General features: G+C 44.1%; 1 long non-coding RNA gene across 1 annotated transcript; it reads right to left on the bottom strand.

Moving 5' to 3' along the window:
* Positions 1-400: 400 nt before the first annotated feature.
* LOC308469169 lies at positions 401-8814 on the bottom strand. The gene is made up of 3 exons (XR_013982022.1): positions 8356-8814; positions 6432-6545; positions 401-2768 (listed from the first exon to the last, which is right to left on the bottom strand). It is a non-coding gene; the product is annotated as an uncharacterized lncRNA (long non-coding RNA).
* Positions 8815-11834: the final 3020 nt, after the last annotated feature.

Genomic DNA, 11834 nt, shown 5'->3' with positions numbered 1-11834 from the left:
CCCTTCCAAATTTCCAGCTTGGTGCCCTATTAATTTCTGCCTGTTCAGAGAAGCTCTGAACACTACTCAGAAAGAGGGGGTAGAATTCTCGACTGTACCGATTCTGATGGCAAATATAGAAATGTCTTTTTTATATGATATGTTACAGAGAGGACTATGTTAAAGCTTTCTCTCTGATATACTTGGGGATATGCCCTTTTTTAAAAAAATTGGGGGTGTCAACCACTTTTAACCTAGATGCAGTGGCACAGTACATAATTTCACTACCACTGCCTACCATCAGATCTTCATAATGTGGAGCTGGGAAGCCTCCATTGCTGTTTCCTTGTCTTCTTGTGGTTCTGCCTTTCAGATTCACTGCCATTATCCTGTGCTACTCTCCTAGTCCTATTTCCCCCCTCTTTCAGCTGTGTTTTCTCCATACACACCCTGCTTCATAACCCTCTTCTATACCTGAAGTACTTCTGGGAAGGAATCATGGCTGTTTAGACGTCTCCTGTCGAGACTCAATCAACAGAGATAATTAGGTGGTGATTAACGATGGCTACTGCCTATCATATTATTTCTGAGGAACAGAGACAACGGGGTTAATATCCAATGCTGTGGAAGGGCTACTCTTCTGCCGTGGAACTGAGAAATCTTCAAAGAACCCAGAGAGATGCCTGGACTTGAAGACTGGAAAAATCATCTAGCAGAAGGAGGAACAGCTACAATAGATGCCACCCTGGAGTGAACATCTGAATATTTTTGAAAAACTATTGGAAGCCCCTTTTTACTTATTTATTTCTCTTTCTTTTAAAAATTCCTTTATTATTTTCTTATTCCTTTAACATTTTTTTATCTCTGTTATCTTTTCTTTTCCTTTTTTTTGCTTTGTTCTTGCTTCTGCTTTGCTCTGTTCTTTTGTATATTTTGTCGTCCTCTGCTCAGGGTTAATGAGGAGTTTGCATGCAGATGAAGGTGATGGATGGTTGGTGGAGGACCCTGTGTGAGAGGCAAGCAAGATCTCCCAGGGTGAGAAGCTGGGAGAAGAAATCAAAGCTTCTGTGTAGGAGCTGGGAGGGTTCATCTCTTTCTGTGTAACGCAACTTAAGGTCTACCTATGAGAGAGGACTTTGCATTCTTCTTTTTCTCCTTGTGTTTTTCTTTTGTTTAGATTAGGTTTATTTATCATAATGTGCTAGGAAAGGTCTTAATAAAATCTTAGTGGGGAAAAACAACCTTCTTCTACACCTGCATACATTTGAAACCCTAAAAAAGCCATGTTGAGAATTTTGAGAGACTGTTGAGAGCATTTCTCATGTAATGGATGCCATGCTGGGGTGGGTGGGTGGTATGACATTGCTCAAAATGGGTGCCATGGAGCTTGGCAAAAGATTAAAATGGATCTCATGGGAGGATGTGGCGCAAAATGACTGCTACATCTTAAAAATGAGACGGGACCACAATGGGGTGTGGGCATGCTTCCCAAAAGTCCTCCAACCCATCAATGGAATAAAGGCATCTGCACAAGCCATTGCTGAGAACCTCATCCACAAAGAGAAGCTCTTTGCACTTCTTTGTTCAAAACAGAAGGGAGGGAGAATGTTCCATCCTGGCATCCAATGCTGTGTGGGCATGTCTGAAGGATTATGTTGAATGTAGAAGAGACCAAGTTAGTGCAAGCAGGAATTGAGCAAGAAGAGCAAATAGTCTCTCATGCATTTGTGGATTTTTGATGGCATATAGGCTGAGACTTTTTTAGTTGTAATAAAAAAAATTAAGGTCTTATATATATAATAAATGTTCATAAATGTACCAACCAAGCATGTACATAGATATGTGAACCACATGTCTGGAGCAGCACAGGAAGACCGTCCTGAAACCATTTTGACTCCCCAACTGACCAAATGTTTTCTCTGCAAGGAGGGAGGGGGTGAGGGAACCTTCCCATTGTCTCAGGAATTGGGTAATCACCATCTGAAAGGAATGGCCATACTACCAGGAAAGGCAATCAGATAAGGCATTATCAGATAACCTGGCAGACAGGAAAAACAACATTCAAATTTCTGTTGTAGACCGCCTTTTCTATGATGTAGGTATGATGTTTGTGGGGGGTGGTCTTTGGTTTACACCCCTTCTGTGGTGTATGTATGATGTATGGAGGGGTGGTCTTGAGCTCCAGGGCAGGGAATTTAAAATGTCTGTATAAGGGCAGGCACACCTTTGTTCTGGGTCCTCTCTCCTGTGTGTGAGAGGAGCACCCTGTTGCAACAGCTATAATAAAGATCAGGCTTATTAGCTGCTTTGCTTCTCAATATTCTCTGGTTGGCCTCTGTTATTTTCTCCTACCGATGGAGAACCTACAAAGGATTCTATAAAGGGCTCTTGTATACCCCATAAGGGAATAAGGGCAGATTTTGTTTACAAAAAGCTGTAAGAGGCACCACATATGTGGTTCCTGCAGAGAGAGAAATACGAGCTGCAGTGACTGTGGGTGCTGAATTAAGGGGTGAGAAATTAAGATTTGGAGAGAGACTATATCATCACACACGAGCTACTTGCCCCCCAAATGTTGCCTTCTTCAAAGAGGACCACCTGGCAGGCATGACTGGTGGATTTCCTTCAGATCTCCCAAAATATGGTGTCCAGATCTCTGAGCTGGTCATCTCCATTAATCAAGGAACTCCACGGAAACGGCTGGTAGGGCAGCTGCCTGTTACATTGCTGTTACTCTGCTGGTGGGGTGGTAGGGCCAATTTCCCCCTCCCTTGTCTAGGAGCTCCACACTGAAATGCAAAGACCAAGAAACAAAAAACAACAACAACAAAGTGTCTGTGTTCCAGGTGAAATTCAGCTGCTCAGCCCAGGCAGATCAAGACAGTTAATCTGGCCAGTCTCTCTTGTATTGATACTGTCAGCTTTGTAGTTGCAAAATTATGAGCCTGCCAGGTAAAAATTACGAGCTAGGCTTTAAAATTCAAGCCATTTGAAAACATAAATCTCTGAGGTCTTTCTATAGTCAATCCCTGCCCCCCCCCCCAGTTGTTGTTTTGTAATATCTATTACCATGAAAGCAGTAGTGGCTCCCCCTTGTGGGCAAGTGAGAGTGTGCTGGGCTGTTTTTAAAATTGTACAAAAGAAAACTTTGTGTGTGTGTGTGTGTGTGTGTGTGTGTGTGTGTGTGAGAGAGAGAGAGAGAGAGAGAGAGAGAGAGAGAGAGTGATTACTGTTTGACTCAACACTGCACTACCATGGTATGGAAAGCTGCTTTTGCAGGAATTCCCTCTTTGGTTGTCACCAAAGACCTCCTTGTCTGCATTTCATCCCTGTCTCTTTCCAGCCTGACACTAAGTATATGTTTCTCTGGAAGTTAAATCCTACTGTGCTCAATTGGACGCTTCTCTGCATGCTTAGGCTGCAATTCCTAATTTCAGATTTTGCCAGGAATATGCCCCATTGCACAGTGAGTAACCATGCATAGGACTGCAGTGTTAGAATTTTGTTCCTAAATGCGTATCATTTAAACAGCTGCCATCTTTAACTCTGGGCAAGGGAGAGGGAAGAAATATACCTCCTGTTTTTAATTGTGTAAGACCCTTCCTGGTGTGAAATATGATCAGGAATGCCCTTGTTCACATTTTACATCGGCAGTTGGTAAACGACATCAAAGCTTTCCAAACTTTTCATGTTGGTGACACTTTTTAGACATGCATCATTTCGCGACACAGTAATTCAGTTTTACTAGCAAAACAGAGGTTAAACTAACCCCTTTCCAGCCCCTGGAGGAGTGCAGGGAGTGTTTGTATGAAACACCTACACACTGCAGCCAACACACTAATGTGTCAAGACATACAATTTGGAAAGCTCTGAAGTACATGATCCTAACTGAGACATGATGTTTCAGCCTTAGCTCTCCTGTCTGCAATATGGGGATGAAAAGGCTGGCCAACTTTAAAGGGTTGTTGAAAGGATTTAGACAATAATAGGGACACAGGAAGCTGCCTTATGCCGGAGTCGGTTCCCTGGTCCATCTGACTCAGCTTTGACTACACTGATTGGCAGCAGAATGCCAGGATTTCATTCAGAAGTCCTAGTCCAAATTGGAGATGGCTAGGACCCAAACTGGTAGCTTTCGCAGGCACTACTACTGACCTCTCAGTAGGCATTAGGGGAACAATTTGCATTTAAAGGCCAAGCTCTATCATATTCAAACTTTCTGATATAATACTTGAAGGGAAACACAGTCTCAGAAGAGAGCCCGTCCCCATAAACTGTTAACAATATTATCTAGATGCTGAATGCTTATTCAGACAACCCTAGATATGTCTACTCAACAGTATGTATTCAGTAGGACTCACTCCTAGCAAAATTGCTATAGGATTGTGTAACCTAAGTATATTAGATGTCGAAGCATTTTAAAACTTTTTAGTCTCCTTGTTTTTACAGATGTATTTGAAACTCTAAACGCGAAAAAAACCCAAAACCTGCCTGTGGCTTTTCTGTTTAGCATGGGTTTTCTTGCCTGTCCTGTTTCCTTTATCTAGATCTTCAATCACTCTGAAATATCCTAGATTCCCTCTAAGGGCTACACCAATGCCCCTCAAATCTCCCAGTCTTGTTTTCAAAGAAAGATGCCTAAGGGTTTCTAAGTGATTTTTCACACACTCTGGCTTAACATCTGAGTTATGTCCCCCCCCCGCCCTTTTCTTTCCTTTCTTTCTTTTTTAAAAAATATGCCCTTTGTTTGTGCTTTTCTTCTTCACTCCCAGTCTGATATTCAGAGCGAAAGAAAACAAGGTTTTCAAACCTGTTCTCCTCAGGATTTTTTTTAAAAAACCCATTGTGTGCAAGCCGGTTCCATATACGTAATATAAAACATAGGAAATACTTGACTAAAAAGCAGATGGATCTCTGAAGCGCAAAAGGTGCAGTAACATAAAAAGGGGGTCAGAGAAAGGAATGTTTTCCATTAGAGCTGCTTATTGAGGTCTTTCCAATGGAGATGATGGCAAGAGATTCAGGACAGTTGTGCTATGAAAATTGCTGTCTCAGGATCTGAGGAAAGCCATCTACTAAAAACGAAGATCATGGCCACTGGTCCCATCACCTCCTTGCAAATAGAAGGGGAAGAAATGGAGGCAGTGAGAGATTTTACTTTCTTGGGCTCCATGATCACTGCAGATGGTGACAACAGCCACGAAATTAAAAGACGCCTGCTTCTTGGGAGAAAAGCAATGACTAACCTAGACAGCATCTTAAAAAGCAGAGACATCACCTTGCCAACAAAGGTCCGTATTGTTAAAGCTATGGTTTCCCCAGTAGTGATGTATGGAAGTGAGAGCTGGACCATAAAGAAGGCTGATCGCCAAAGAATTGATGCTTTTGAATTATGGTGCTGGAGGAGACTCTTGAGAGTCCCATGGACTGCAAGAAAAACAAACCTCTCCATTCTGAAGGAAATCAGCCCTGAGTGCTCACTGGAAGGACAGATCCTGAAGCTGAGGCTCCAATACTTTGGCCACCTCATGAGAAGAGAAGGTTCCCTGGAAAAGACCCTCATGTTGGGAAAGATTGAGGGCAGAAGGAGAAGGGGACGACAGAGGACGAGATGGTTGGACAGTGTTCTTGAAGCTACCAGCATGAGTTTGACCAAACTGCTGGAGGCAGTGGAAGACAGTGCCTGGCATGCTCTGGTCCATGGGGTCATGAAGAGTCGGACACAACTAAATGACTAAACAAGAACAACAACAAGAGAAATTCATTTAGAACAGTAGCCACTACAAAAAGCCACTAGTCATGATGGCTGCATGCTGCTTTGGGGATGAGATCTGCGTGCCTGTCAATCAGGAACAACAGTAGGAGGGGACTTCTACCTTCATGTCTGAATTGTGGACTTACCAGAGTCTTCTGATTGGCTAAACAGAATGACAGACTAGATAGGCCTTTGCTCTAATGCAGCAAAACATTGCGGAGCATTATCCAGAGGCTTTAAAGAAGACTACAGAGCTGGACACTCATGTAGACATAATGTATGAAGTGTTGCTGCCGTTTAGAAAATGTGAACTCTTGGGTTGTGTTTGGGGAACGGACTCCCCAAAATTCTCCATCCCATTTATGGGGAGGGGCAGGATTTGTCAAATACTCTTTGAGGGGAGGAAGAATTCTCGAACAGTTTTAGGCTGGCTGGGGGGGAAAACATTTCTCAGAAAATTAATAAAGCTCTATTGTTTTGGTGGAAGAAGGAAGCCACATGCCATGGACATCAGAGATAGTGCAGCCCCAGAAATCAACGTTCTGCTGTCTACTGCATCATTTCACTTAGTTTGAAACGAACCCTTCAGGTTCTTGCTACCTGAAAAGCTTGGTATTAATCTTTGCTTCATGATCGTGTTGTTGCTTATGATCTCATAGAAATATTGAAAAAGAATAAAACTATTAGTTGTACTCACTCTCATATTAAATTTGAGATAGCTAACCTTTCACCGAGAAGCCCATGGTCCCTGTCTGCCAGTGCAGCTAGGTTCATCTTCTTCAATCCTATCTCCAGAGCAGTAAAGAAAGACCTTAAGAGACGGGTTAAGCTAGTATTATTAATATTACTGGGCAACATGCTATGATGAAGACATAGTGAAAATATCTTTGGAGCTTTAGGAAATGCTGGCATGTAATCGAGGCAGTTCATTATTTAAGAATAACCAAGAAACAAGAAAGGATTGTTCCTAAATTTAATATTATTAAATTAATATTATTACCAGGGAAGAGACATAAAAATGAAACAAATACTGAGCTTACAAACTAATCTATTATTAAAAGGGTTATTCAGAGGCCCTTTTAAGTTAGATGTTGCCAGCAAAGCACTTGAGTTTAAGGGTATAACTTAGACTAAAATTGTGCAAGTTCCTCCATCTCTGAGTCTCCCTGACTTTGTGTCAGGAGACCTTCTCTTTCCTCCAATGGGACAGCTCAGAGAAATCACTGAGTAAGATCCTTCACTGGAAATTTAGCTCCAGGCCTTTAAAGCTTCTTAGAAAGCTTTTGAGAGGTGCTTGTGCTTATGGCAACAACCAGTATTGCCCTTCTTCTCTGCATCCTATTCTCTCATACCACACCTTGTTATGGCATGCATAGTATTTGCCATTTTGAAGTAAATTTGTTTTCAGAAATATCTTTCTTTTAAGTAACCTGATCCATGTTTTAGGCGGCAATCCTAACCGCCGACTGGCACCGGTGAGGATTGATGGAGTGGTAGAGGCAGGGCCACATCCACAGCCCTGCCACTGCGCTGGCCAGGGTGGAAAGTGGATGCAGAAATAATGCCCCCTTTGGTGTCCCAGCTCCCAGGCTAGTATGGTGGACTGCATTGTGCCTGCAGTTGTCACATGATGGCAGCAGGACTGGCTCAGGATCCAGAGGACCCTGTGTCAGCCTAGCCCCCTCCTTGCCCCTGAAATGTCTGATTCTGGAAGCTTCTGCTGGCTGCCGCCAGTGGCAAAACTACCAGTTGCAGCTTCCTCCATCTGCCATTAGATGCCTAGGGGTTTTCTTCATGGGTGAAGCTCTCCCACCAATGACAGAGCTTCCCTGCTGACAGAAGCTGGTGTGGCATTCGTACGGAGCCCTCGGTCGTCTCATGGACTATTGACCCGTACACCACTAATTCGCTGCCACCAACCAGGCCCTCTCCGGTAAGTCAGGTTCTCAAGTTAAGAAAGAAGGGTGTAGTTTATTGCAGACACAAACAAACTTCAGCTGCATTCCTGTGATGGCCTGGGAATCTGATTCAGAATCTGAACCTGAGGAGTCCCAGCCTGCACAGGAGTCCCCGCCTCCAGGGCCGGCTGAGCCGGGGCAGGGGCTTGTATCTGAAGGGCCTGCACTTGTGCCAGATCCTCAGGAGCAGACACCAGATGTATCCACTCTGGCTCCGGAGGTGATTGAGAGCCCATTGCCTGCAGGTGCGCCTCTCCCAGCACTGTCAGGGGAAGGTGAAGCTGCCCCTGGGTCCAATAACCCTCCAGCCTCTCCTGAGCTGCAGAGGCTCAGGGCAGAGAGGCGGAGGGAACTAAGTTCTCTCAGGAGGAGTGCTTGCATTAAGGCCAGGAGAGGCGGGTCACCTGTGGGCCGGCACCGCCCCTGGCCTCAGAGGAAATAAAGGCCAGTCAGCCCAGTCCCAGGTTGCGGGAGCAACGTCGTTGGAAACCTGTTTCTGCCAGCACCCAGACCTGTTCTTCAGAGTTCCCGTCCACGCCCGGCTTCTTGCTTTGGATCCTGCTTCCCCCCCTCCAGACCCTCGACCCAGGACCGGACTCTGACCACGCCTCACGGTAACGTCCCCCCAGGACCAGCACAATTCCAAACGTTGTTACTCTTTACCTTCTTAGTCTTATTTTATCCTGTCTTTATCTCTTCTACCTCCCCTCACACAAGAACCAACTACACTAACTGTCTCTCTATTTCCAACTGCCTGCCAACTGCTTTTCCAACATCCTTTCCCAACCAACCAACCCACTAAAACCAACCAACTACCCACACCCAAACCTCAGGCTAAGCCCTTTTATAAACAGGTAAGCTCCACCTCCGACTTTCCTATTGGTCTACATTTTAACCCTTTCTCTCTCCACTGTACAGACATTTTCAAACAAACGGGCAAACGTCACAGCTGGACACAGGGATACTCATCTGCTCCACCCGAACCCCTTTCCCCATGGCTTATTGGCGGGGGGGGGGGGAGTGGTTTGGGCTGCTCTGCCAAGGCCTGTACAATACCTGTTGGAATTTCCAGAAAATACAGGTATATGATATTCATGGAGAATCTAACACATTCTGTTTTAACACAAGGAACCCAGAGTTTACTTAACAGCTGGGATTTGATAACTTACCTGTGAGAAGCATACCGTGATAAATGGGCTAAGAGAAAAGAACTGGAAGAAGCCAATTGTTTCCTTCAAATAATATTTAAATAATAAATAATAATAATAATAATAATAATAATAATAATAGGTCCGTATTGTTAAAGCCATGGTTTTCCCAGTAGTGATATATGGAAGTGAGAGCTGGACTATAAAGAAGGCTGATCGCCAAAGAATTGATGCTTTTGAATTATGGTGATGGAGGAGACTCTTGAGAGTCCCATGGACTGCAAGAAGATCAAACGTATCCATTCTTAAGGAAATCAGCCCTGAGTGCTCACTGGAAGGACAGATCGTGAAGCTGAGGCTTCATTACTTTGGCCACCTCATGAGAAGAGAAGACTCCCTGGAAAAGACCCTGATGTTGGGAAAGATGGAGGGCACAAGGAGAAGGGGATGACAGAGGACGAGATGGTTGGACAGTATTCTTGAAGCTACCAACATAAGTCTGACAAAACTGCGGGAGGCAGTGGAAGACAGGAGTGCCTGGCATGCTCTGGTCCATGGGGTCACGAAGAGTCGGACATGACTAAACGACTAAACAAAAGCAAAAAAAAATAAAATAATAATTGTAAGTGGATAAACAGCCAAACGATTTTATTCATGGGCAGGAAAAAAGAGCCCCCCAAATAATAATTTCAAAGATTTCTCAGTAAATTCTTCTTGGAGACGTTTCATCCCAGCCTTCTCAATTATTGCAGTTGCGCCCCCTTGCCTCCTCCTATCAGCTTTATTTGCTGCCACTAGCAGAGGGAGCAGAAATCACAATGCAATGTTGCCTCATCACTTTTTCAAAAATCACTGTTGCAGAGGGAGCGAGGAGGAAGCCATTATGTCTTCCGGTGCATCTAATTCTGAGGACGTCCACATAACGAAAAACTCATTCTGCTGTCTGTCATGGAGACCTTGGCATAACTTTATGGAGCGTACAGGAAACTCTCAGGTGCGAGAAAAGACTGCATGACAAAACTGATCAATGTTTGGAAGACTAAAATCACAGGCAGAAGGCACTTGGACAAATAGGTCAACATAGCTGCACTCAGTTGCTTTCTTTGGAAACTGCATGATGGTCTCACCCGGCGCATGTTAGAAGCAGGACATTGTGCTCAGGATACAAATAGATATACACCATGTTCTATGCATGCACTTTGGATTCCAGAGCTCTGGTTTTTTGCAGCTCCTTACATATCTCACTCCTGCCAACCTAGCAGTTCGAAAGCACGTCAAAGTGCAAGTGGATAAGTAGGTACTGCTCCAGCGGGAAGGTAAACGGCGTTTCCGTGCGCTGCTCTGGTTCACCAGAAGCGGCTTAGTCATGCTGGCCACATGACCTGGAAGCTGTACGCCGGCTCCCTCTGCCAGTAAAGCGAGATGAGCACCGCAACCCCAGAGTTGGCCACGACTGGACCTAATGGTAAGGAGTCCCTTTACCTTTACCTTTTTATATCTCACAAGCTTCTCATGAAGGTTTGGGAAGGGGTGTTACAGAGTAGGATTTAATGTGACATGAAGGGCTGTATTCAGAAAAGGAAATCGACAACCCCTTCCATGAATGTCTGGATGCTCTTAGACTGACCACTGAATCTCTCTCTCTCTCTCTCTCTCTCTCTCTCTCTCTCTCTCTCTCTCACACACACACACACAGACACATTTTTGGCCCATCTCTCTCTCTCGCTCTCTCTAACCAACAAATTGGAGAAGCATGGCTATATCACTGGCATTGTAAACATAAGTAGATTGGTAACATTTAAAAGGCATCTATATTCAACATTTGTTGTTGTTGTTGTTGTTGTTGTTGTTGTTATTTCTACCCCACCCATCTGGGCACTCTGGGCAGCTTCCAATATATATAACAGCATATTAAAAACATTAAAAACTTCCCTATACAAGTCTGCCTTCAGATGTAATAATAATGGCGAGTACCATGCAGAGATAAAAGAAGCGCAAAAGTGAATGTATGAAGCTTCCCTCCATGTGACGTAAAGTCATAATAGGATGATCCTCTCACTGCACAGCAGCCAATTTCATTCAGTGGAGATCTTTCTAAAAACTACAAAACAGGGTGCGGCCAGAATAGGGGATTTATCAGGTACTTGGTGGACCAAAATGCATGGCTCATGCTGGTTGTGAGTCCTAGAAGACATGCTCCCTGTCTTGTGGGCTTTTTTCAACCTGGTCTGAGAGGGCAGGACCTGGACTGACTCCAGCTGCAAAAGCAGAGGCCACTGAATGGAAGAAACCCCAAGGATCATCTAGTCCAACCTGTTGCTATGCAGGAATCTCAATGAAAGCATTTGGGACAGATGACCATCCAACCTCTGCTTAAAAATCTTCAGTGAAGGAGAGTCCACCACCTTCTGAGGTTGTCCGTTCTACTGTTGAAGAGCTCTTACAGCCAGAAAGTTCTTCCTGATGTTTAGCTGGAATCTCATTTATTTTGCTATGCTTGTAATTATGTACAGTATTTATTTATTTTCATGTTGTAAGCTGCCTTGCGCATAGTTTGAACTATGGAAAGGTGGCATACAAATAAAATTATGTTTGTATGCGTTGAATACCATCCAGATGTGGCATAAGTTTGATGAGCTGCTTATAAAATAGCAATTATGGGATTTGAAAAACATATTCATAGACTTTCCATCTGCTAGTTGTGGACTTTGCTGAGCGTCAAACAAGCTTGTACTTAGCAGCCAGATGGGCAGGGTATAAATAATAAAATTCTTCTTCTTCTTCTTCTTCTTCTTCTTCTTCCTGCCATAATATTTCCCAGTTCTGTGCCCCTGTGGTAGCCACCAGTGGTATGGAACAGGAGGAGAGGATGCAGAATTTTGCACCACCAAGAGTGTTTGAGGCAAGTTATACTAAATATCCCCATCATCTCTTACCACTGGCTATATTGGCTGGGGCTGATGGGAGCTGAAGTTCAAAAACATATCAAGGGCC

This window comes from Podarcis pityusensis, assembly GCF_964106645.2.
Source record: "Podarcis pityusensis genome assembly, contig: HAP1_SCAFFOLD_756, whole genome shotgun sequence".
NCBI lineage: Eukaryota > Metazoa > Chordata > Lepidosauria > Squamata > Lacertidae > Podarcis > Podarcis pityusensis.
The sequence above is the reverse complement of the archived record's forward strand: the minus strand, read 5'-3'. Positions and strand labels throughout refer to the sequence as shown.